The sequence below is a fragment of the Ranitomeya imitator genome, chromosome 4, assembly GCF_032444005.1.
Source record: "Ranitomeya imitator isolate aRanImi1 chromosome 4, aRanImi1.pri, whole genome shotgun sequence".
Taxonomy (NCBI): Eukaryota; Metazoa; Chordata; class Amphibia; order Anura; family Dendrobatidae; genus Ranitomeya; species Ranitomeya imitator.
Window position 1 is genome coordinate 260,426,497 of NC_091285.1, and position 25,136 is coordinate 260,451,632.

Here is a 25,136-nt window from a genome sequence, read left to right on the forward strand (position 1 = left end):
ACAGGTCCCTACCTGTTCCTTCTTTCTTTCTGGCTTGTTTACGTTCCTACATCTCCTGTGTGAACAGATCCCAACCTGTTTCTTCATACCTCATTCCTTTCTGCTTGTTTCCTTTCCTGCACCTCCTGTGTGAACAGGTCCCTATCTGTTCCTTCATATTTCATATCCGTTCCTGCACCTCCAGTGTGAACAGGTCCCTACCTGTTCCTCCAAACTACATATCTGTACCTGCACCTCCAGCGTGAACAGGCCCCTACCTGTTCCTTCATATACCTCATCAACCAGTCCTGTGTTCTCTGCCGTGCCTTCCAATCCTGTGTTCCTGCCAGTCCTGCCGTGCTTTCCAGTCCTGTGTTCCTGCCATCCTAGCCAGTCCTGTGTTTCCTGCCATCCCTGTGTTCTCTGCTGTGTCTCTGCAAGCCCTGTGTTCTCTGCCATGTCTCTACCCGCCCTGTGTCTCAGCTGTGCCAGCCTACTCGTCTGAGTTCCAGCCGTGTTCTTCTGCCAGTCCTGCCTGATGCCCACACCAATCCTGGTGTTCCTGTCTCCCAAGTGGGATCAGCAGCCACAGCCAGACACCACTCTGGAGTAGCAACTGGCAGCTGCCTGCTGCATAAGCCTGACCTCACCATCAGAAGCTCCAGTGAAAACTCAGGCAGCTGTCATAGTCACGCCCCTTCCAGGGTAGTCTGGTTTGTGGCACAGTGGGGCCACAAACCCCCCGAGCTCACGCCCACCAGTAAGGGCGTGAGCGTGACACAAGGGCAGTCGACATCTACCCCTAAAATATAACGTGCCCCGCACTCTCCCTATATCGGTGTCCCAACGCGTTTCTTTCAAGCTGGATCATCAGGGACTAGCTTGCATGGAAGATAAAGTGATACATGAAAAGGCATAGAGACCTGCCACCCTCTATGCTACACTGCAGAGCACCGATATAGGGAGAGGGCAGGGCACGTTATATTTTAAGGGTAGATGTGGACTGCCCTTGTAAGGGCGGGAGCTTGGGGATTCAGCTTTATTGATAGCCCCTATAGGGATTGACAGGGTATTGTCTCCCGACGCTGTGGCATGATGGATCCATTCATTCCAGCAAGTTTTGGCTCCACTTTACTGGTCCTTGGCAATTGGTGAGACTGTTCCATTTTATATATTTGTTCATGTTTCACACCATCTGACCCCTGCTCCTTTTTTGTGATACCTGCTGATATTTATGCAACCAAGGTTATCCATTTATTTGTTTTTGCACTCAACTAGTGCTTTTGCATGTGTGTATTACCCTTATCTAATAAGGTACCTTGGGTTGATTGATAAACCCACTGGGCCATTGCGAGTGTTGTTTTATTAAACCCTTAGGAGGAGTACTAATCCAGTTATGATGTAGTACCTGACAGGTCACATTATGTAGTACCCTTTTTATATTCCTCTTTAGGTGACACTATTTTTTGTACTTTGTTTTCTTTTTAGATATACACATTAAACGTTATGTTTTAATTCCTGCTTATGCTATGTTCCCCAATACTTTTGCTATACTATTGGAAACCCGAAAAACGGCGATCTGCAAGTTTTTTGCGGTCCGTTATTGCGGCAGACCATGAAAATTGTGGCGATACGGCCTGCAGAAAAGACCCGCAATAACGGGCTGCAAAAAGCCCGGTAAGTGTAAAAGAAGCCTAAGAAGCTGTGATGGAGAAATACCGGGGTCACTTTGACGCAGGGCCGGACTGGCCATTTGGCAATTCTGGCAAATGCTAGAAGGGCCTGTCTGGTCATGTGCTGCCTTGTCTGCAACATTGTTAACAGAATTGATGTTCTCAAGATACCCATACTGTTAAGAATTGTGATGGAGCACAAAGTGGCTGACTCCGTCACGTACCCCAGCAGGCCACGGGTATCATTAGTTTATTGGTCTTGTAGAAAATCTTACTTTCCTCCATTCAGGGAAAGAATAGAAATATATTCCATCTGGTGCTTGGGGCCGGGGACAACATGGGCCTGTGTGATTTCAAATGCCAGGGCTGAATTTCAGCCCCAGTCCGTACCTGCTTTGACGAGTCCCAAACAAGTGTCAGATCCAACATGGCGACAATTGTGCTCCCCAGAGATTGATGGAACTCACTACCAACCATCGGCGCCATAACAGGCCGCCAACTAACGTGCAAGGTGCTTGTGCCGGGAATTTTACCCAATTGTTCTCGGCAGCACATTGGCCTGTGTAATCAGTACGTGCTGCCGAGCTACTAGAACAATCAAATCCGCGCAGATTAAATTCTCAGATGAAACTAAGACTGGAGACCCCTGGAGCGCTCACTGTGGGGGGCATCTGTCCTGGTGTCACCGCTCCCAGTACTGGAGACCCAGAACGCCCTCACCACAGCGCTGGGGCAATGGGAGCGGCCATTCTGGGGCTGAGGCGCGGGACCCCGCAACAGGTCCGGCACACAAGGGGTTAGCGCTCCAGCCATCTCTGACAGTAGGACACGCCCCTCCAGAAAGGAGCGCGAACCCGGGCGGCCGGCGCACGTCGCCATGGTGACAGAGGGGGGAGTACGTGCTGACGCCTCCCGTTGTATATGAGCGCGGGCGGCGGGATCTCTGCTCCTCTTCTTATTTTGCCGCCATCCTAGAGGGGCGCTCCCTCCTCCTCCTGTCTGTGACACTGCGCGGCGGCAGCGGACTTTTCGCTCTGTCACCCCGGTAAGTGCTCCGTCACCCCGGTAAGCGCTCCTGGAGCGGGGCTCCTGAGGGAGAGACGGCGGGGTTCGGTGTGAGGAGAGTCGCCGCGTGTGCAGGCACTGGACGCTCGGGCCGGTATTCCTGCTGCGCACGGATACAGGGGCCATGTCATGGCCGCCGGTCCCGCCGTGCTGGGGGAGACAATGTGTCTGAGGGCGCGCCCGGTGCGGGGAGACTTTCCGTGTCTGGAGCGTCCGGGCATGTGAGGCCCGGAGAGGCCTGGCCGGGGGATGGCCGCAGAGCTCCACGTGTCGCCGGTGTGATCGCACCCCGAGCGGATGCCGGGAGCGGCCGGAACCAGCAGTGACCCGAGAGGCGCCACCACGTGGTGTCGGGGCCTCACCCGGATGGCGCACTGCTGGTGCCGGGCCCTGCCAGCTGGTGGCGTCCGGCTGACATCTTTGTAGGGGCAGAGCCGATTCCAGATCATAAAGCAGCGCCCCCCCCCATATATCTGCAGGCTGTGCTTCCCCCCCCCCCCCCCCATATATCTGCAGGCTGTGCTTCCCCCCCCCCCATATATCTGCAGGCTGTGCTCCCCCCCCATATATCTGCAGGCTGTGCTTCCCCCCCCCCCCATATATCTGCAGGCTGTGCTTCCCCCCCCCCCCATATATCTGCAGGCTGTGCTTCCCCCCCCCCCCATATATCTGCAGGCTGTGCTTCCCCCCCCCCCCCATATATCTGCAGGCTGTGCTTCCCCCCCCCCCCCCATATATCTGCAGGCTGTGCTTCCCCCCCCCCCCCATATATCTGCAGGCTGTGCTCCCCCCCCCATATATCTGCAGGCTGTGCTTCCCCCCCCCCCCATATATCTGCAGGCTGTGCTTCCCCCCCCCCCCATATATCTGCAGGCTGTGCTTCCCCCCCCCCCCCATATATCTGCAGGCTGTGCTTCCCCCCCCCCCCCCATATATCTGCAGGCTGTGCTTCCCCCCCCCCCCCATATATCTGCAGGCTGTGCTCCCCCCCCCATATATCTGCAGGCTGTGCTTCCCCCCCCCCCCCATATATCTGCAGGCTGTGCTTCCCCCCCCCCCCCATATATCTGCAGGCTGTGCTTCCCCCCCCCCCCATATATCTGCAGGCTGTGCTTCCCCCCCCCCCCATATATCTGCAGGCTGTGCTTCCCCCCCCCCCCCATATATCTGCAGGCTGTGCTTCCCCCCCCCCCCCCATATATCTGCAGGCTGTGCTTCCCCCCCCCCCCCATATATCTGCAGGCTGTGCTCCCCCCCCCATATATCTGCAGGCTGTGCTTCCCCCCCCCCCCCATATATCTGCAGGCTGTGCTTCCCCCCCCCCCCCCCATATATCTGCAGGCTGTGCTTCCCCCCCCCCCATATATCTGCAGGCTGTGCTTCCCTCCCCCCCCCCATATATCTGCAGGCTGTGCTTCCCCCCCCCCCCATATATCTGCAGGCTGTGCTTCCCCCCCCCCCCCCATATATCTGCAGGCTGTGCTTCCCCCCCCCCCATATATCCGCAGGCTGTGCTCCCCCCCCACCCCCATATATCTGCAGGCTGTGTGCTCCCCCCCCCATATATCTGCAGGCTGTGTGCTCCCCCCCCCATATATCTGCAGGCTGTGTGCTCCCCCCCCATATATCTGCAGGCTGTGCTTCCCCCCCCCCATATATCTGCAGGCTGTGCCCCCCCCCATATATCTGCAGGCTGTGCTCCCCCCCCCCATATATCTGCAGGCTGTGTGCTCCCCCCCCCCCCATATATCTGCAGGCTGTGCTCCCCCCCCCCCCCCCATATATCTGCAGGCTGTGCTCCCCCCCCTATATCTGCAGGCTGTGCTCCCCCCCCCCCCCCCCATATATCTGCAGGCTGTGCTTCCCACCCATATATCTGCAGGCTTTCCCCCCCCCCATATCTGCAGGCTGTGCTCCCCCCACCCCCATATATCTGCAGGCTGTGTGCTCCCCCCCCATATATCTGCAGGCTGTGTGCTCCCCCCCCCAATATATCTGCAGGCTGTGTGCTCCCCCCCCCCCTATATCTGCAGGCTGTGTGCTCCCCCCACCCCCCATATATCTGCAGGCTGTGTGCTCCCCCCACCCCCCATATATCTGCAGGCTGTGTGCTCCCCCCCCCCATATATCTGCAGGCTGTGTGCTCCCCCCCCCCATATATCTGCAGGCTGTGTGCTCCCCCCACCCCCATATATCTGCAGGCTGTGTGCTCCCCCCACCCCCCATATATCTGCAGGCTGTGTGCTCCCCCCACCCCCCATATATCTGCAGGCTGTGTGCTCCCCCCCCCCATATATCTGCAGGCTGTGTGCTCCCCCCCCCCCCCCATATATCTGCAGGCTGTGTGCTCCCCCCACCCCCATATATCTGCAGGCTGTGCTCCCCCCCCCATATATCTGCAGGCTGTGTGCTCCCCCCCCCCCATATATCTGCAGGCTGTGTGCTCCCCCCCCCCTATATCTGCAGGCTGTGTGCTCCCCCCACCCCCATATATCTGCAGGCTAGTGTTTTGATGCGACCTCTGGACCTTAATGATACTCAATGGTGACCTGTGTAGTAACCCCAATCCCATCATGGCTGCGGGATGCTGTCCTGTTGGGCCATGGTTCCTCACTAGCGGGGGGAGGGGTATATAAAATCTCAATGATCCGATAGAGCAGCACCATTAGAGCACAAGACCACATGTAACAAAGTTTAGTCTATTTATTCCTGACAAATATTCCTGACAAAGGCTCATCAGCTTGAAACTGGTTTTAAATGCCAATTTCGAGGTCAGTGGGAAAGCTGCCACTTGTAGGGTTATGCCATGTCGTTAGGGCAAACAAAGCCAGCAAGTCTGAACAGTGATCTGTTAGTTTACCAAACAAGGAGCGGCACACATGTGCAGTGGCTATAGGTGGGGAGCAAGATCTTTGCTCTCATGGTTGATGGTCACAATGCTGGAACCCAAATCACTTATGACCCATCCAAATCAGTTAGGCCTCTCACACTTCCGTCTTTTCAGATCCGTCGCAATGCGTCGTTTTCAGGGAAAAAAAAACTGATCCTGCAAATGTGCCAGCAGTAACCGGTTTTTCCCCCATAGACTTGTATTAGCGACGTATGGCCACACGTCGCATCCGTCATGCGACAGATCCGTTGTGTTATGTCGGACCGTCGTCTGGGAAAAAAACGTTCAATGTAACACTTTGTCTGCATCGGGAAAACGTGTTGCGACGGATCCTGCGGCATACGTCGTTGACTAGAATGGAAGCCTATGGACGCAGGATCCGTCGTGACACGTCGTATGATGGAATCCATATTTTTTTCTTTTTTTTACACTGAGCATGCTCAGAATCAGGGATTTGTAGCCAACTGGCCAGACAGGCCCAAAATCTATATAAACCTGGCCTGGGGCGTCGCCCCCAAATGTGCCAACAAGACTCCTGCCAGCCTGAAGACAGCCAGTCAATATATTGGTTTCCCTATTTTCCAGTAGTCAATCACATTTGGGGGACTCCCATTTTTAGTCATGGAATACAGATCCGTCAAAAAAAGATGAAACGGATGTGACGGATCCAGCTTTTCGACAGTACCGCCTAGCGGATGCGTCGAAATACTGGTTGCGTTGCATATGTTTTTCACTATTTTTGATGCATCCTTTGATGGGTCGCGCCAACGCATTGTGACGGATTAAAAAAAAACCAGAAGTGTGAAAGTAGCCTTAGTTGAATTCATGGATGTACCTGGTTAAATTAGCATGGTTAAGAGGACACTATCAGTGGAAAGCGACTGGTTAATGGTAACTTGGTTACAGGATCACTATTTTTGTGGGTGGGACTGTATGCATTAACTGATCTTGGCTGACCACTAAAGATTGCTACTAGTGATGAGTGAGTACTCGTTGCTTGGGTGATCGAGTACTTATGACAGCTCAGAGATTTAGTTTTCATCGCCTTAACTGCATGATTTACAGCTATTAACCAGCTTGATTACATGTGGGGATTCCCTAGCAACCAGGCAAACCCCCACATGTACTCAGCCTGGCTAATAGCTGTAAATCATGCTGCTGAGGCGATGAAAACTAAATCTCCGAGCAGTCATGAATAGTTGAGTACACTCGCTCATCACTAGTAGCAATCTTTGGTGGTCAGCCAAGATCAGTTAGTGCATACAGTCCCACCCACAAAAATGGTGGTCCTGTAACCAAGTTACCATTAACCAGTCGCTTTCCACTAATGGTGTCCTCTTAACCATGCTAATTTAACCAGGTACCACTCACTGGCACAGAAGTCAAACCGTAGATATTTAACTTTTAGCATTCTGGCAGTATCCGTAGCTTCAAAGCATATCACAGAAAATCCCTTAACTCCCTATGATTGTTCAATAAAGATGTATGGAGCTGGCTCAGTTGTTTAGCTTGCTTCATACTAGCCTGTTACTACTGCGCCCGCAGCTTGCTCTGATCGCTGCAGTTTAATCTCTTAAGGTACCTTCACACAGAGCAACTTTCCAACGATCACGACCAGCGATACGACCTGGCCATGATCGTTGGTAAGTCGTTGTGTGGTCGCTGGGGAGCTGTCACACAGACAGCTCTCCAGCGACCAACGATGCCGAAGTCCCCAGGTAACCAGGGTAAACATCGGGTTACTAAGCGCAGGGCCGCGCTTAGTAACCCGATATTTACCCTGGTTACCATTGTAAATGTAAAAAAAAAAAAACACTACATACTCACATTCCGGTGTCTGTCATGTCCCCCGCCGTCAGTTTCCCTGCACTGACTCAGTGCCAGCTGTTAACACAGCGGTGACGTCACCGCTGTGCTTTATGGCCGGCGCTCAGTCAGTGCGGGAAGCTGACGGCGGGGGACGTGACAGACACCGGAATGTGAGTATGTACTGGGTTTTTTTTTTTCTTTTTTACTTTTACAATGGTAACCAGGGTAAATATCGGGTTACTAAGTGAGGCCCTGCGCTTAGTAACCCAATGTTTACCCTGGTTACAAGTGAACACATCGCTGGATCGGCGTCACACACGCCAATCCAGCGATGACAGCAGGTGATCCAGGGACGAAATAAAGTTCTGACCTTCTAGCTCCGACCAGCAATGTCACAGCAGGATCCTGATCGCTGCTGCGTGTCAAACACGAGATTGCTATCCAGGACGCTGCAACGTCACGGATCGCTATCGTTCAAAAGTTGCTCAGTGTGAAGGTACCTTTATATGTTGCTGTCAATCAGGGTTACCCTTGCATCTGGGTGTGACTGCCATCTCGGTCCTCTAGAGAAGCTCTACCACAGGCTGTGCTGAATTGGAAAACTGACTTCTCTATCTGTTGCAATACTGTTGGTATGTAGATATATACAGACCACATTGGAAAATATATATATATATATATATATATATATATATATATAATTTATTTTTAGTCTGTCATGCATGCTCAACACCAAATGGGGGAGCAGAAAACAGAGATAGACGGACACTCCAGCACACAGGCCTTATAACCCAAGAGAGAGAATGGAGTTCACGTCCAGAAACTGTTGGTATGTAGTATAATCGATTGCTAGTTCAAGTCCCCCAAGGGGATCTAAGAACAAGATAAAAATCTTTTATATAACTTAAGTTTTTTTTTTTTTCAAGTTGCCAACAACCCCCCCCCCCCCCCCCCCCCCACAAAACAACAACAACAAACTTACGTGGTGTAGTTGTTTCCCAAAAAGTCAAATCTCTGATATTAAATACTTGACATTAGTAATAAAATGGCAAAAAGATGATCTAAATACCACAATCGCCACTTCAGTCACCATTACTTTGTGCCCACCCCCAAAACACAATAAAAGCGATCATCAAAATATACGTACTCTAATAATGACATGAAGAAGCGCTCATCTCCTGCTCCTAGGACAGAATAATGAGTTCAGTGTCAGGAAATGCTGACTGGCATAAATGGATCTGTCACACATCAGAATTATTTTAATTTTAACCATTACAAGAAGACTTGGACAAGCCACAATGGTACTGACCTAGAGAATCCTGATGGAGCAGCAATAACACCTTACACTGCGGTGAAAACAGACCCCAAGAAACATTGGCTTTATTTCACTTTCCTGGGAATTCTTTACTTGTTCAGTACAATATATGGGGAAAATGGGTACTTATGCAACTTGTTCCACAAACAAATGATGACAAGGCTATGTCTACAGAAAAAGAAAGCTATGGGTCGTAACAGGAAGCAAATACGAGCAAAAAAAAAAATTCCTGTCATTAAATGGAAGATGGATGCCTTACTACTGGAGGGTCCTGCCTGATTATCTACTATAATACTAATGTGACTTTTCGTGGCGGAGAGGGGATTGAGCCATATAATATGACTTTATTGTGCTCCTAATGATCAACTGTAAAGGTACCTTCACACATAACGATATAGTTAACGATATCGTTGCTTTTTGTGATGTAGCAACGATATCGTTAAGGAAATCGTTCTGTGTGACAGCGACCAACGATCAGGCTCCTGCTGGGACATCGTTGGTCGCTGAGGAAAGTCCAGAACTTTATTTCATCGCTGGACTCCCTGCAGACATCGCTGGATCGGCGTGTGACACCGATCCAGCCATGTCTTCACTGGTAACCAGGGTAAACATCGGGTTACTAAGTGCAGGGCCGCGCTTAGTAACCTGGTGTTTACCCTGGTTACCAGCGTAAAAGTAAAAAAAACAAACACTACATACTTACCTACCGCTGTCTGTCCCCGGCGCTCTGCTTCTCTGCACTCCTCCTGCACTGACTGAGCGTCGGTCAGCCGGAAAGCAGAGCGGTGACGTCACCGCTCTGCTTTCCGGCCGCTGTGCTCACACAGCCAGTGCAGGAGGAGTGCAGAGAAGCAGAGCGCCGGGGACAGACAGCGGTAGGTAAGTATGTAGTGTTTGTTTTTTTACTTTTACGCTGGTAACCAGGGTAAACATCGTGTTACTAAGCGCGGCCCTGCGCTTAGTAACCCGATGTTTACCCTGGTTACCCGGGGACCTCGGGATCGTTGGTCGCTGGAGAGCTGTCTGTGTGACAGCTCTCCAGCGACCAAACAGCGACGCTGCAGCGATCGACATCGTTGTCGGTATCGCTGCAGCGTCGCTGAGTGTGAAGGTACCTTTAGGCCCCTTTCACACATCAGTGTTTTGCAATCGGTCGCAATCTGTTGAATTTTGAGAAAAAAAAAAATAGATCTGGCAACTGATGCCGCTGAATCCGTTTTTTTTCTCAGACTTGTATTAGCAACGGATGGCGAATCTGTCATTCGCCGGATCCGTCAAATTTTGTCCGGCGGCTGGAGACAACGGGCAAAGTAACGTTTTTTTGTGTACGTTGAAAAAACTGACAGCGATGGATCCATTGCTGTCCATCGTTTGCTAGAATGGAAGCCTGTGGTGCCGAATCTGTCAAATGATGGAATCCAGCACCAGATTCCACTTTTAACTGAGCATGCTCTGATCCAATTAGCCGGATACACTAGTCGGATCCGTCCAAAAAAAAAATGGAATCGTCGCATCAGTTTTTCAATTTGAGACGGAACCGTCCAGCCAACGGATTGTGACTGACGGCAAAAAACTGATGTGTGAAAGCAGCCTAAATGGAATCTGAAAAATCGGTGCTTAAAGTGAACCTGTCAGCAGGATTGTGCTGCGAAATCTACAGTGTCAGGTTGGCGCCGTTATCCTGATTAGGCTGGGGTCACACTAGCGTATTACATCCGATGCGAGATAATCGGATGCGGTATGCTAATGACCTTCTGCTCCTGCTCTGCTGCGAGCAGGAGCCGAGTGTCATGCGTCTGTGCTCCGACCGTCTCGCACAGAGTGGATCGGAGCACAGCTGCAGAGGAGGCGGAGAAACTAATTTCTCCATCTCCTCCATTGCTGGGGTCCGCTTATAACGCACAGCACTCAGATGATGTGCACTCTCACCCATAGGCTCATATGGGTGCGAGTCAGCAGTGTCCGTGACAATCGCAGCATGCTGCGATTGTCTCGGACCGAGGGAAAACGGCCGACAAAGTGGGCTGCTGGGAGCTGCCCCATAGCTTAATATTGGTCCGAGTGCAATGTGATTTTTTTTTTTTTTTTTTTTTTTTTGAGTGGCCTGTGTGTGTGTGTGTGGTCTGCTGAGGTATTCATGCTTAACCCCCAAGGGTGGTTTGCACGGTAATGACCGGGCCAATTTTTACAATTCTGACCACTGTCCCTTTATGAGGTTATAACTCTGGAAAGCTTCAACGGATCCTGATGATTCTGACATTGTTTTCTCATGACTTATTGTACTTCATGATAGTGGTAAAATTTCTTTATTGCCTGCGTTTATTTCTGAAAGAGCGGAAATTTGGTGAACATTTTGAAAATTTCGCAATTCTCCAACTTTGAATTTTTATGCCCTTAACACCTTCAAGTCGCGGCCCTTTTTCGTTTTTGCTTTTTAATTTTTCACTTCCGTCCTTCCCAGAGCCATAAACTTTTTTATTTTTCCGTCAATATGGTCATGTGAGGTCTTATTTTTTGTGGGACGAGTAGTACTTTTGAACGACACCATTGGTTTTACCATGTCTTTTACTAGAAAACGGGAAAAAAATTCCAAGTGCGGTAAAATTACAAAAAAAGTGCAATCCCACACTTGTTTTTTGCTTGGCTTTTTTGCTAGGTTCATTAAATGCTAAAACTAACCTGCCATTGTGATTCTCTAGGTCATTACGAGTTCATAGACATCTAACATTTCTAGGTTATTTTTTATCCAAGTGGTGAAAATAGGATAGGAGAAATTGGACCCTGAAAGTTATTGTCCAATTTGTCCTGAGTATGCTGATACCCCATATGTGGGGTAAACCACTGTTTGGGCGCACGGCAGAGCTCAGAAGGAAGGAGCACCGTTTGTCTTTCAATGCAGAATTGTATGAATTGAGATTGGGCGTCATGTTGCGTTTGCAGGGGCCCTGGTGTGCCTAAACAGTGGAAACCTCCCAATTCTAACTCCAACCCTAACCCCAACACACCCCTAAGCGTAATCCCAACCCTAACAACACCCCTAACCCAACCGTAAACATAATCCAATCCCTAACCCCAACTCTAGCCCCAGCCCTAACTTTAGCCCCAACCCTAACCCTTACTTTAGCCCCCAACCCTAATGGGAAAATGGAAATATATATTTTTTTTATTATTTTTCCCTAACTAAGGCGGTGATAATTGGGGGGGGGGGGGGGGTTGATTTACTATTTATAGCGGGTTTTCATGTTTGGCAGCTTTCACACACTAAAAGATGCTTTTTATTGCAAAAAATATTTTTGGCGTTGCCATTCTGAGCTATAATTTTTCCATATTTTGGTCCACAGTCATGTGAGGTCTTGTTTTTTTTTTGCAGGATGGGTTGACATTTTTATTTTCAGGCACATGACATTTTTTGATCGCTTTTTATTCTGATTTTTGTTGGGCAGAATGAACAAAAACCAGCAATTCGTGAATTTATTTTCCAGGGGGGGGGGGGGATGGAGTGGTTTATACCGTTCTGCGTTTGGTAAAACTGATAAAGCAGTTTTATTCTTTGGGTCAGTACAATTGCAGCGATACCGCATTTATATCATTTTTTTGTTTTGGCGCTTTTATACAATAAAAAATAAACTCTTTTTATAGAAAAATATTTTATTTTTGCATCGCTTTATTCTGAGGGCTATAACTTATTTTTTCACTGAGGCTGTATGGCGGCTCTTTTTTTTGCGGGACAAGATGACGTTTTCAACAGTACAATGTTTATTTATATCCATCTTTTTGATTGCGTGTTATTCCATTTTTTTGTTCTGCGGTATGATAAAGCATTGTTTTTTGCCTAGGTTTTTTTTTTACTGTTTACTGAAGGGGATAACTAGTGGGATAGCTTTATAGGTCGTGTCGTTACGGACGCGGCAATACTAAATATGTGTACTTCTATTATTATTATTTTTTTTTTTATTTACATAGATTATATTTATTGGTACAATACATATTTTTGTATTTTATACATTTTTTTTTTTTTTTTTTCTTTGTGCCATTGTGGGACATCATGGTAAAGTGTCACATCACTGATCTCACAGGCACTGCAGGAGGCATGCCAGCGCCTGCAAGCCACCTCCCTGTAGGACCCGGAAGGAGCCCCGCAGTCATCTTGGTTCCGAGGCCTGCAGGGAGGAGGACGGAGGAGACTATCAGAGCAACACGTTCACATCGTGTTGCTCCGAGGGTCGCAGGGAGCCCCCTCCCTGCGCACCGGAATGCTGCAATCATGTGCCAGTTATCAGCTGTGATAGTCTGCGAACACCAGGCTGTGCTCCCCCTGTTAACCCTTCAGGTGCTTCATAGGATTTTTGGAATATTTAAAAAAAAATTAAATGAACCTTTTTTTTTTTTTTAACTTTATTTCACAAAATTTACTTCAGCTCCAATTTGATTTTTTTTCCCAAGGGTAACAGGAGAAATTGGACCCCAAAATTTATTGTACAATTTGTCCTGAGTCTGCTGATACCCCATATGTGGGGGTAAACCACTGTTTGGGCACATGGCAGAGCTCGGAAGGGAAGGAGCGCCGTTTGACTTTTTAATGTAAAATTGACTGGAATTGAGGGAGGACACTGTCGTTTTTGGAGAGCCCCTGATTTGCCTAAACAGTGGAAACCCTCCAATTCTAAAGGTACCATCACACTCAGCAACGAGAGCGACAACAATCCGTGACGTTGCAGCGTCCTGGATAGCGATCTCGTTGTGTTTGACACGCAGCAGCGATCTGGATCCCGCTGTTATATCGCTGGTTGGAGCTAGAAGTCCAGAACTTTATTTGGTCGTTAGATCGGGGTGTATCGTCATGTTTGACATCAAAAGCAACGACGCCAGCAATGTTTTTACATGGAGCGAGAACTATAAGTGAGTCGCCGTTACATCACTGGATCGCTCCTGCATCGTTCTGGAGTTGCTGTGTTTGACATCTCTACAGTGACCTAACAGCAACGCTCCAGCGATCTAGTTTAGGTCGGATCGTTGTCTATATCGCTGCAGCGTCGCTTAGTTTAATGGTACCTTAACTGAAACCCTAACCCAAACACACCCCTAATCCCAACATTCCCCTAATCCCAACTGTAAATGTCATCCAAAACCTAACTTAAGCCCTAACCCTAATGGGAAAACGGAAATAAATACATTTTTATTTTATTTTTCCCTAACTAAGGGGGTGATGAAGGGGGGGGTTTGATTTACTATTTATAGTGGGGGGGTTTTAGCGGATTTTTGATTGGCAGCTGTCACACTAAAAGACGCTTTTTATTGCAAAAAATAGTTTTTGCATCTCCACATTCTGAGAGCTATAATTTTTCCATATTTTGGTCCAGTCATGTGAGGTCTTGTTTTTTGCGGGACAAGTTAACGTTTTTATTGGTACCATTTTCGGGCTTAACAGTGCGGGGTCTATATTTACCAAATCCATGATTTTTAGATATTACTGTATTTTATTATGTTACAGCTTAGAAGCAGGAGAGGACAGAGGAGAAAGCTTTGTTAGGGCCGAGAATGACCAGGGGTAGGCAGTGAATGCAGAGCAGATGACAGGCCAGCAGCTCCAGCCTCCAGAGGCCAATATATTCTTAACATCCAGTTCATGTATTGTACAAACCAGGACTATGAAGAGGAGGAGTTTATGAAAACCTCGGTTCCAGGAAGCAGAAAGGGGACTCGGCAATACCACACAGTCATCCCATGTAGTGAAACAGAAATAAAAACAAGGGTTTATTCATTCAGCAAAGAGTGACATCCATGACATGGTAAAGGCGGCACAAGATCGGCAATGGATGGCATAACTGGTGATCTGACCTGTGAATGATTGGCGTTGGTGGTACTGTACTCTCCAAAGATTGTGAAAATGAAGAAGTGACTTTTCTGCAGCTTCTGGTCCAGCGCCGTCCTTTGTGTATTCAAGAAAACCAGACATTGGAAAAGTTAACAAATCAGATATTGACTCAGGTGGAGCCGAGCACCATGACAGGCCGTACATACTCTGACACAAAAGGAAATGGCCATTGCTAGTAAGCGCTTATGGACAAGATCACATTTCACCCACTAGAAGGGACACCTCTATATAATTGTCTAAGGGTCACTTCCGTCTTTCTGTCACGGATATTCATTGGTCGCGGCCTCTGTCATGGAATTCAAGTCGCTGATTGGTCGTGGCTGTTTTGCCGCGACCAATCAGCGACAGGCAGTCCGGAAGAAAATGGCCACTCCTTACTCCCCACAGTCACTGCCCGGCGCCCGCATACTCCCCTCCGGTCACCGCTCACACAGGGTTAATGCCGGCGGTAACGGACCATGTTATGCCGCGGGTAACACACTCCGTTACCGCCGCTATTAACCCTGTGTGTCCCCAACTTTTTACTATTGATGCTGCCTATGCAGCATCAATAGTAAAAAATGTAATGTTAAAAATAATAAACAAAAAACCTGCTATACTCACCCTCCATAGTCAGCCGAGCCGCTCGCACCTGCCGCCATCTTCCGTTCCCAGCGATGCATTGCGAAATTACCCTGAAGACTTGGCGGTCTCGCGAGACCGCTAAGGCTACATTCACATTTGCGTTGTGCGCCGCTGCGTCGGCGACGCAACACACAACGCAAATCAAAACGCACGCAAAAAACACTTTTTTTGCCGAAATTTGGACGCAAGAAAAATGCAACTTGTTGCGTTTTCTGCGCCCGACACTTGCGGCAAAAAAAAGCATGCGTCGCACAACGCAGCACAACGCATGTCCATGCGTCCCCCATGTTAAATATAGGGGCGCATGACGCATGCGTCGCCGCTGCGTCGCCCGACGCAAACACGCAAAACGCTAATGTGAACGTAGCCTTAGTCATCTGGGTATTTTCGCAATGCATCCTGGGAACAGAAGATGGCGGCAGCCGCGCGCACATTGGGACAGCGTCGCTGGATTGGATCCCGGCGGGTGAGTATAGAACTATTTTTTATATATATATATATATATATTTTTTTTTTAACGGGTATATGGTGCCCACGCTGCTATATACTACATGGGCTGTATTATATACCGCATGGCTGCTATATACTACCTGGCCAGTTACATACTATGTGGGCTGTGCCAGATATTACGTGGCCACTGTTATATACTGTGTGGGCAGTGTTATATACTACGTGGCTGGGCAATATACTACGTGGCTCTGTACTGTATACTATGTGGGCTAGGCAATATACTACGTGGACATGCATATTCTAGAATACCCGATGCGTTAGAATCGGGTCACCATCTAGTCTACTATATATAATTGTCTAAGGGTCACTTCCGTCTGTCCAGGATATTCATTGGTCGCGGCCTCTGTCTGTGATGGAAATCCAAGTCGCTGATTGGTCTCACCAGCTGCCTGTCATGGCTGCCGTGACCAATCAGTGACGGCCAGTCTGATTAGTCCATCCCTACTCCCCCGCAGTCAGTGCCCGGCGCCCGCTCCATACGCCCCTCTGTTCACCGCACTCACAGGGTTAATGCCAGTGGTAACGGACCACGTTATGCCACGGGTAACTCACTCCGTTACTGCCGCTATTAACCCTGTGTGACCAAGTTTTTACTATTGACGCTGCCTATGCAGCATCAATAATAAAAAGATCTAATGTTAAAAATAATAAAAAAACCTGCTATTCTCACCTTCGGTAGTCCGACGATGCTCTCGCGCCTGCCGCCAGCTTTCGGTCCCAGAGATGCATTGTGAAATTACCCAGAATATTTAGTGGTCTCGTGAGACCGCTACGTGATCTGGGTAATTTCGCAATGCATCCTGGGAACGCAAGATGGCGGCAACCACGCGCATCGCCAGAGGTTCGCTGGATCCCGTCGGGTGAGTATATACTAGAGTATAAGCTGAGATTTTCAGCCCATTTTTTTTGGGCTGAAAGTCCCCCTCTCGGCTTATACTCGAGTCATACCCGGGGGTCGGCGGGGGAGCGGGGGCTGTGTAATTATACTTGCCTACTCCCAGCGCGGTCCCTGCTTCTTCCAGCGCTGCAGATTCTTCCTGTATTAAGCGGTCACATGGTACAGCTCATTACAGAAATGAATATGCGGCTCCACCTCCCATAGAGGTGGAGCCGCATATTCATGACTGTAATGATCGGTAACTGTGACCGCTCAATACAGGAAGAAGATGCAGCGGTGGAAGAAGCAGGGACGTCCAGGGACCGCGCCGGGAGCAGGTAAGTATACGGGGAGGGGAGCGCTGCGCGATATTTACCTGCTCCTCGTTCCGGTGCGGCTCAGTCTCCAGCATCCTCTGGCAGTGACGCTCAGGTTAGAGGACGTGGTCAGTGCGCGCCCTCTGCGCGTCAGTGCTGGAGACGGAGCCGCACGAGGAGCAGGTAAATATTGAAAGCGCCAGCGTCCTGAGTGAAGAGAGGCGAGTATGTGTTTTTTTTTTTTTTTTTTTATTATTGCAGCAGCATTATATATGGCACAGCTTTCTATGGGGCCATAATGAACGGTGCAGAGCATTCCATATGGCACAGCTTTCTATGGGGCCATAATGAATGGTGCAGAGCATTATATATGGCACAGCTTTCTATGGGGCCATAATGAATGGTGCAGAGCATTATATATGGCACAGCTTTTATATGGAGCATCTATGGGGCCATAATGAACGATATGGAGCATCTTATGGGGCAATAATGAACAGTATGGAGCATCTATTTTTATTTTTGAAATTCACCGGTAGCTGCTGCATTTCCTACCCCAGGCTTATACTCGAGTCAAAAAGTTTTTCCAGTTTTTTTTGCAAAATTAGGGGGGTCGGCTTATACTCGAGTATTCAGTAACTATTTTTTATTTAAAAGTTTTTTTTTTTTTTGTTTTTTTTTTTTTTTACAGGGATATGGTGCCTACACTGCTAAATACTACGTGGGCTGTTAGATACCGTGTGGCTGCTATATACTACCTGGCCAGTGTTGGATACTATGTGGGCTGTGTTCTAGGTAGTTGATGATGATAAAAGGCCAGTGTAAAAACCTATTAATTGTTTGATTAGTTCATATTTTATAAAACGAGGATTTAACTACTGTACAATTCTTCTTAAACACTTCATAAATTACATGTTTAGTGATATAATAGAAAAAAATTTGTTACATGTATAAATAGGTGGTAAAAATATTGGTTTTTTTTTTTTTTAATTTTGTTTTTAATATATAATTAGGATGAGACTGTATTTAAAAAAATCACACTTGAGGATATGATCACTTTTTTTCTTTTAGCTTGTTCAATGAATTCAGGTTGAAAATGCTGAGCAAGTTGTTATGATTAAGATGTATTTATTCTGGCACTTCCATATTTGTGTTTCTTTATTGTTGCATATAAATGTTGAATTCAATAAGTTGTAATTTGAAAAGAAAAAGGGAAGAAACTCGCACAAACATAAAATCAGATGATTCAAGGCTTAACCCCTTTCTGACCTTAGACGTACTATCCCGTCGAGGGTCAGATAGGCCCAGGTCACCATCTGACCCTCGACGGGATAGTACGTCATAGCGATCGGCCGCGCTCACTGGGGGATCGCGGCTGGGTGTCAGCTGCTTATCGCAGCTGACATCTGGCACTATGTGCCAGGAGCGGTCACGGACCGCCCCGGCACATTAACCCCCGGCACACTGCGATCAAACATGATCGCAGTGTGCCGGCGGTTTAGGGAAGCATCGCGCAGTGAGGGGGCTCCCTGCGGTCTTCCCTGAGACCCCCGGAGCAACGCAATGTGATCGCGTTGCTGCGAGGGTCTCTTACCGCCTCCTCCTTGCAGGCCCGGATCCAAGATGGCCGCAGCATTCGGGTCCTGCAGGGAGGTGGCTTCACTGCGCCTGCTCAGAGCAGGCGCCGGGAAGCATGGGAAAAGTGCACGTCAGATCGCTGATCTAACACAGTGCACAGCAAAGTGTCAGATCAGCGATCTTACACTATAACATGATGCCCCCCCTGGGGCAATGTTATAATGTGGGTGTGTGTGTGTAAAAAAAAAAAAAAAAAAAAAAAAAAAATTCTTACTATAAATACATTTCTTTATCTACATAAAAAGAAACAAAAGTACACATTTAGTATCGCCGCATCCATAACGACCCCACCTATAAAACTATATCACCAGTTAACTCCTTCAGTGAACACCGTAAAAAGACGCAGAAAAACGCTTTATTATACCGCCAAACAAAAAGTGGAATAACACGCGATCAAAAAGATGGATATAAATAACCAAAAGTACCGCTGAAAACGTCATCTTGTCCCGCAAAAAACGAGCTGCCATACAGCATCATCAGTGAAAAAATAAGTTATAGTCCTCAGAATAAAGCGATGCAAAAAATTTTTTCTATAAAAGTTATCGTATAAAAGCGCAAAAAACATAAAATTATGTAAATGAGGTATCGCTGTAATCGTACTGACCCGAAGAATAAAACTTTATCAAATTTTCCCCAAAGTGGAACAGTATAAACGCCTCCCCCAAAAGAAATTCATGAATAGCTGGTTTTGGTCATTCTGCCTCACAAAAATCGGAATAAAAAGCGCTCAAAAAGTGTCACGTGCCCGAAAATGTTACCAATAAAAACGTCAACTCGTCCCGCAAACAACAAGACCTCGCATGACTGTGGACTCAAATATGGAAATATTATAGCTCTCAAAATCTGGTAACGCAAAAAACATTGTTTGCAATAAAAAGCGTCTTTCAGTGTGTGACGGCTGCCAATCATAAAAATCTGCTAAATAACCCGCTATAAAAGTAAATCAAACCCCCTTTCATCATCCCCTTAGTTAGGGGAAAAAACTAAAAAATTAAAAAAATGTATTTATTTCCATTTTCCCGCTAGGGTTAAGGCTACAGTTAAGGTTGGGGCTAAAGTTAGGGTTAGGATTACATTTGCAGTTGGGATTAGGGTTAGGGGTGTGTCTGGGTTAGAGGTGTGGTTAGGTTTACCGTTGGGATTAGGGTTAGGGATGTGTTGGGGTTTGTTATAATTGGGGGGGGGGGGGGGGGTTTCCACTGTTTAGGCACATCAGGGGCTCTCCAAACGCGACATGGCGTCCGATCTCAATTCCAGCCAATTCTGCGTTGAAAAAGTAAAACAGTGCTCCTTCCCTTCCAAGCTCTCCCGTGTGCCCAAACGGGTTTACCCCAACATATGGGGTATCGGCGTACTCAGGAGAAATTGGACCCCAAAAGTTGTTGTCCAATTTGTCCTGTTACCCTTGGGGGAAAATACAAAACTGGGGGCTAAAAAATAATTTTTGTGGGGGAAAAAAGATTTTTTATTTTATTTTCACGGCTCCGCGTTATAAACTGTAGTGAAAAACTTGGGGGTTCAAAGTTCTCACAACACATCTAGATAAGTTCCTTAGGGGGTCTACTTTCCAAAATGGTGTCACTTGTGGGGGGTTTTAATGTTTAGGCACATCAGTGGCTCTCCAAATGCAACATGGCGTCCCATCTCAATTCCTGTCAATTTTGCATTAAAGTCAAACGGCGCTCCTTCCCTTCCGAGCTCTCCCATGCGCCCAAACAGTGGTTTACCCCCACATATGGGGCATCGGTGTACTCAGGACAAATTGTACAACAACTTTTGGGGTCCATTTTGTCATGTTACCCTTGGTAAAATAAAACAAATTGGAGCTGAAGTAAATTTTTTGTGAAAAAAAAAATTAAATGTTCATTTTTTTTTTTTTTAAACATTCCAAAAATTCCTGTGAAGCACCTGAAGGGTTAATATACTTCTTGAATGTGGTTTGAGCACCTTGAGGGGTGCAGTTTTTAGAATTGTGTCACACTTAAAAAAAAAAAAAAGTAGACCCCTCAAAATGACTTCAAATGAGATGTGGTCCCTTCAAAAAAAAAAAAAAAAATGGTGTTGTAAAAACGGGAAATTGCTGGTCAACTTTTAACCCTTATAACTCCCTAACAAAAAAAAATTTTTGGTTCCAAAATTGTGCTGATGTAAAGTAGACATGTGGGAGATGTTACTTAAGTATTTTGTGTGACATCTCTGTGATTTAATTGCATAAAAATTCAAAGTTGGAAAACTGCAAAATTTTCACCAAATTTCCTTTTTTTTTTTTCACAAATAAACGCAGGTAATATCAAAGTAATTTTACCACTATCATGAAGTGCAATATGTCACAAGAAAACAATGTCAGAATCACTGGGATCCGTTGAAGCGTTCCAGAGTTATAACCTCATAAAAGGACAGTGGTCAGAATTGTAAGGCTATGTGCACACGTTCAGGTTTTTTACGCTATAAACTCATTAAAACTGCATACATTATGCATTCTATCATTTAGAATGCATTCTGCATGTTTTGTGCACATGGATGCGTTTTTTACTGCGAAAAAAACGCATCGTGGTAAAAAAAATGAGCGTGTTCATTATTTTTGCAGATTTTCTGCGTTTTTCCTGCAATTCTATGCATTTGGGGAAAAAATGCGAAAAAAACGCATGCGGATTTCTGGCAGAAATGTCAGGTTTTTGTCAGGAAAATTTCTGCCAGAAATCCTGACGCGTGCACATACCCTAAAAATTGGCCTGGTCATTAACGTGCAAACCACCCTTGTGGATAAAGGGGTTAAAAAAAAAAAAAAAAAAAAAAAAAAGACAGGTCCCAAGTTGAATCCCTGTACAAATATAAACAAGAACACAAGTAACACACGTGCATGTTTTCACAATTTTAAAACATACGTTTTTTTTTTTTCACAATTGCGCATCAAAATTTTGAATTTGATTTCTCCAAAACAAAATATCAAGAAATAGTCTTGACACATCAAATGAAAGCTGGCACCGTTTTGAGAACAATGATGCCTCTCCTATCTCTTTATCTTAATTCTAACCTGAGATATGATAAAAAAATATAAAGCCATACCAGGCCAAAATCCGAACTTTTTCAAAAATTTAAAAATCTGTAAAGTAACTGAAGAGAGAAATTTTAATTTGTAATTAACTAAAGTTGTACTTCATAAAAACAAAAAATAAAAACTAAAGACTTCAGGTAAAATAAAATATTCATATTTGGATCACTTGATATGGAATGACATGGGACAAGATGACCCTTTCAGAGGTAATGTGTTTGTTTATACCCGTCTATTTGATCGTGTTATTCCGCTTTATGTTCAGCGGTAGGATAAAGCATTGTTTTTTACCTTGTGTTTTTTTTTTAATTTTTTTATTTAATACGGTGTTCACTAAAGGGGTTAGGGTACTTTCACACTAGCTTTTTTTAAATCCGTCACAATGCGTCGTTTTGCAGAAAAAACGCATCCTGCAAAAGTGCTTGCAGGATGCATTTTTTCCCCATAGACTTGTATTGATGACGCATTTGCGACGAATTGCCGCACTTTGCATCAGTCTTGCGACAGATGCGTCGTGCTTTGGCGGACCGTCGGGAGAAAAAAACGCTACATGTAACGTTTTTTTCTCCTGATGGACCGCCCCCACCTCCCCGCACCTTACAATGGGGCAGCGGACGCGCAGGAAAAATGCATCCGCTGCCTCCATTGTGCAATGCAGCAAACGCTAGCGTCGGAATCTCTCCCCGACGCATTGCGATGGGGAGATTCCGACGCTAGTGTGAAAGAAGCCTTAACTAGTGGGACAGTTTTATAGGTCAGGTCGTTATGGACGTAGTACTCCTATATACTACGTGGCCTGTGCTATATACTATGTGGTTGCTATATACATTCATACATATTCTAGAACAGGGGTCCCCAACTCCAGTCCTCAAGGCCCACCAACATGTCATGTTTTCAGGATTTCCTTAGTCTTGCCCAGGTAATAATTGCATCACCTGTGCAATGCAAAGGAAATCCTGAAAGCATGACCTGTTGGTGGGCCTTGAGTACTGGAGTTGGGGACCCCTGTTCTAGAATACCCGATGCTTTAAAAACCACCTTAGGAAGAAAACCTGGGTCAAGCCTTAAGACTAGTCTATCATCAAATATCTGCAAATGGGGATTTTGAATGGACAGGGCCTAGAGTTCTCCCAATCTCTTAAGGTACCGTCACACTCAGCGACGCTGCAGCGATATAGACAACGAGCCGATTGCTGGAGCGTCGCTGTTTAGGTCGCTGTAGAGACGTCAAACACAGCAACTCCAGAACGATGCAGGAGCGATCCAGTGACGTAACAGCGACTCACTTATCGTTCTCGCTGGTTGTTAGCTCCATGTAAAACATTGCTGGCATTGTTGCTTTTGCTGTCAAACATGACGATACACGCCGACCTGACGACGAAATAAAGTTCTGGACTTCTAGCTCCGACCAGCAATGGCACAGCGGGATCCAGATCACTGCTGCATGTCAAACACGAGAACACTATCCTGGATGCTGCAACGTCACGGATCTGTCGTTCTCGTTGCTGAGTGTGACGGTACCTTTAGCCGAAGTAATGGCCACTAGAAAAGCTGTCTTGAGGGAGAGATTAGCGATGTCTATATCTTCAGCTAGGTCAAAGGGATCTTTGCACAATTCATTAAGGACTAGGTTAAGATCCCAAGGTGGGATGGTTCTCCTGATTAAGGGTCTTGGCCTCAGAGCTGCCCTGGAAAATCAAGCTATCCAGGGGTGGCAGGCTAGGGAAGTATCATAAAATACGCTAAGGGCTGCCACTTGAACTGAGTACTCGGTTTAAGACCTTTCTTAAATCCCTGCTGCAAAAAATCAAGGATCTTGGGAATGTTAGGGTGATCAAGCTCAACCATCGTGTCTCCACAAACTGCAGAACGTTTTCCAAATTTTTATATTGCAGAAGTTACTGGCTTCCTACTTGCTTGGAGGATGGAGATGACTTCTTCTGCTAGACCTTTTGCTTTCAGGATCTGGCATTCAAGATCCAAGCCGCTAATTGGAGGCTGTCCGGGTTTTGATGGAGAACTGGCCCCTGGAGGAGTAGATCCCTTCTTTTCGGAAGTAGAAAAGGCTCTTCTACTGCCAACTTTTTTAGTAAAGGAAACCAGCTCCTCTTGGGCCAGAATAGAACCACTAGAATGATCCGAGCTCTGTCCTCGCATATCTTCCTGAGGATGCTTGGAAATAGTGCAAGAGGGGGGAAAGCATATGAGACCCCTGCTCCACGATTGGGAGAGTGTCCACTCCCACCGGTCTTTCCCAAGGGTTCAGTGAACAAAAAGTTTTGACCTTCACGTTCCGTCTGATGGAGAATAAGTCCACATCTAGAGTTCCTCAGCGCTGGCATAGCTCGCTGAAAATTTCGCTGTTTAGCTCCCACTCTGTGGCTGATGGCTTCTTTCTGCTCAGAAAATCCGCCACTTGGTTCTTCGAACCCTCTAGATGTACAGCTGAAATTGAGAGAACCGATCTCTTTGCCCAACTGAAGATTTGATCCGCTAACTGCTGTAATTTGGGATGTCTTGGACCACCCTGATGCCGAAGAAAGGCTACCGTTGTCGTGTTGTACTTTGAGAATCTTCAGGTGTTTGTTCTTTAGCAGAGCTTGTGCCGAATAGAGGACTTTCCAGACTGCACGTAGTTCTGTGATTCGAGGAATTCTTGCTGTCTTCTGAATTCCACTGTCCCTGATAGTTTGTTCTGAGGACTTGACCGCCCCAACCCTGTTGGCTTGCGTCTGTGGTCACAGTAACTGCTGGAGACTGGATCCACGGAATGCCGACCTGGAGATTTCTGGGAACAGTCCACCAGTGTAGGTATCATCTGACCTGATGGGATAGACAGAACTCCCTGTCCAGAGAAGTCTGTCTTCTGTCCCAGGAGGCAAGAACCACTCTCTGTAACTGACAGGAATGAGATCGACTCCAGTTGACGCAAGGAATGCAGGCCATCATCAACCCAAGGATCCTCATTGCATCCCTGATGGAGACTTTCTTGAAAAATTGCAAATTCTTATTATATCGGTCCTCTTCTCGTCCGGAAGACAAGATTGTCTGACATTGAGTCTAGGATAACTCCTAGAAAACTTTATTCTTGGTTTGGGTGTTAGGTCTGACTTTGACCAGTTCACCACCCAACCTAATATCTACAGAGTGGAGATCACCAACAGACAATCGATCTTGAGCTGCCCTATAGTCTGCCTTTATTAGGAAATCCTCTAAATAGGTACTATCATGATGTCTCTATTTCTCAGATAAGCCACTACTTTTACTACAAGTTTTGTAAAAACTCTGGGCGCTGTTGCCAACCCGAAAGGGAGGCAGCAAAACTGGTAATGGTAGACTCTTCCTTCCTTTTCTACTGCAAATCTGAGGTATTTTTGGTGATCAGATTGGTACATGATAATATGCACTCTTTAGATCCAAAGTGCACATTACTATGTCCTTTCCTAAGAGGGGAATTGTAGAGTGAATGGATTCCATTTTGAACCTCTTGTATTCTAGCAATCTGTTTAGGGGCT

General features: G+C 46.8%; 1 protein-coding gene across 4 annotated transcripts in view; it reads left to right on the forward strand.

Moving 5' to 3' along the window:
* Nucleotides 1–2,382: 2,382 nt before the first annotated feature.
* The window catches only part of NAP1L1 (nucleosome assembly protein 1 like 1), a 58,996-nt gene continuing 36,242 nt past the window's right edge, over nucleotides 2,383–25,136 (forward strand). For 2 of the 4 annotated variants that reach the window (XM_069764568.1, XM_069764569.1), the window contains exon 1: nucleotides 2,520–2,697. The gene's annotated coding sequence lies outside the window, so the exon portion shown is untranslated. Of the gene's footprint in view, nucleotides 2,698–25,136 lie in introns of all 4 variants that reach the window. The other 2 variants (XM_069764565.1, XM_069764567.1) reach the window with 2 other exon arrangements.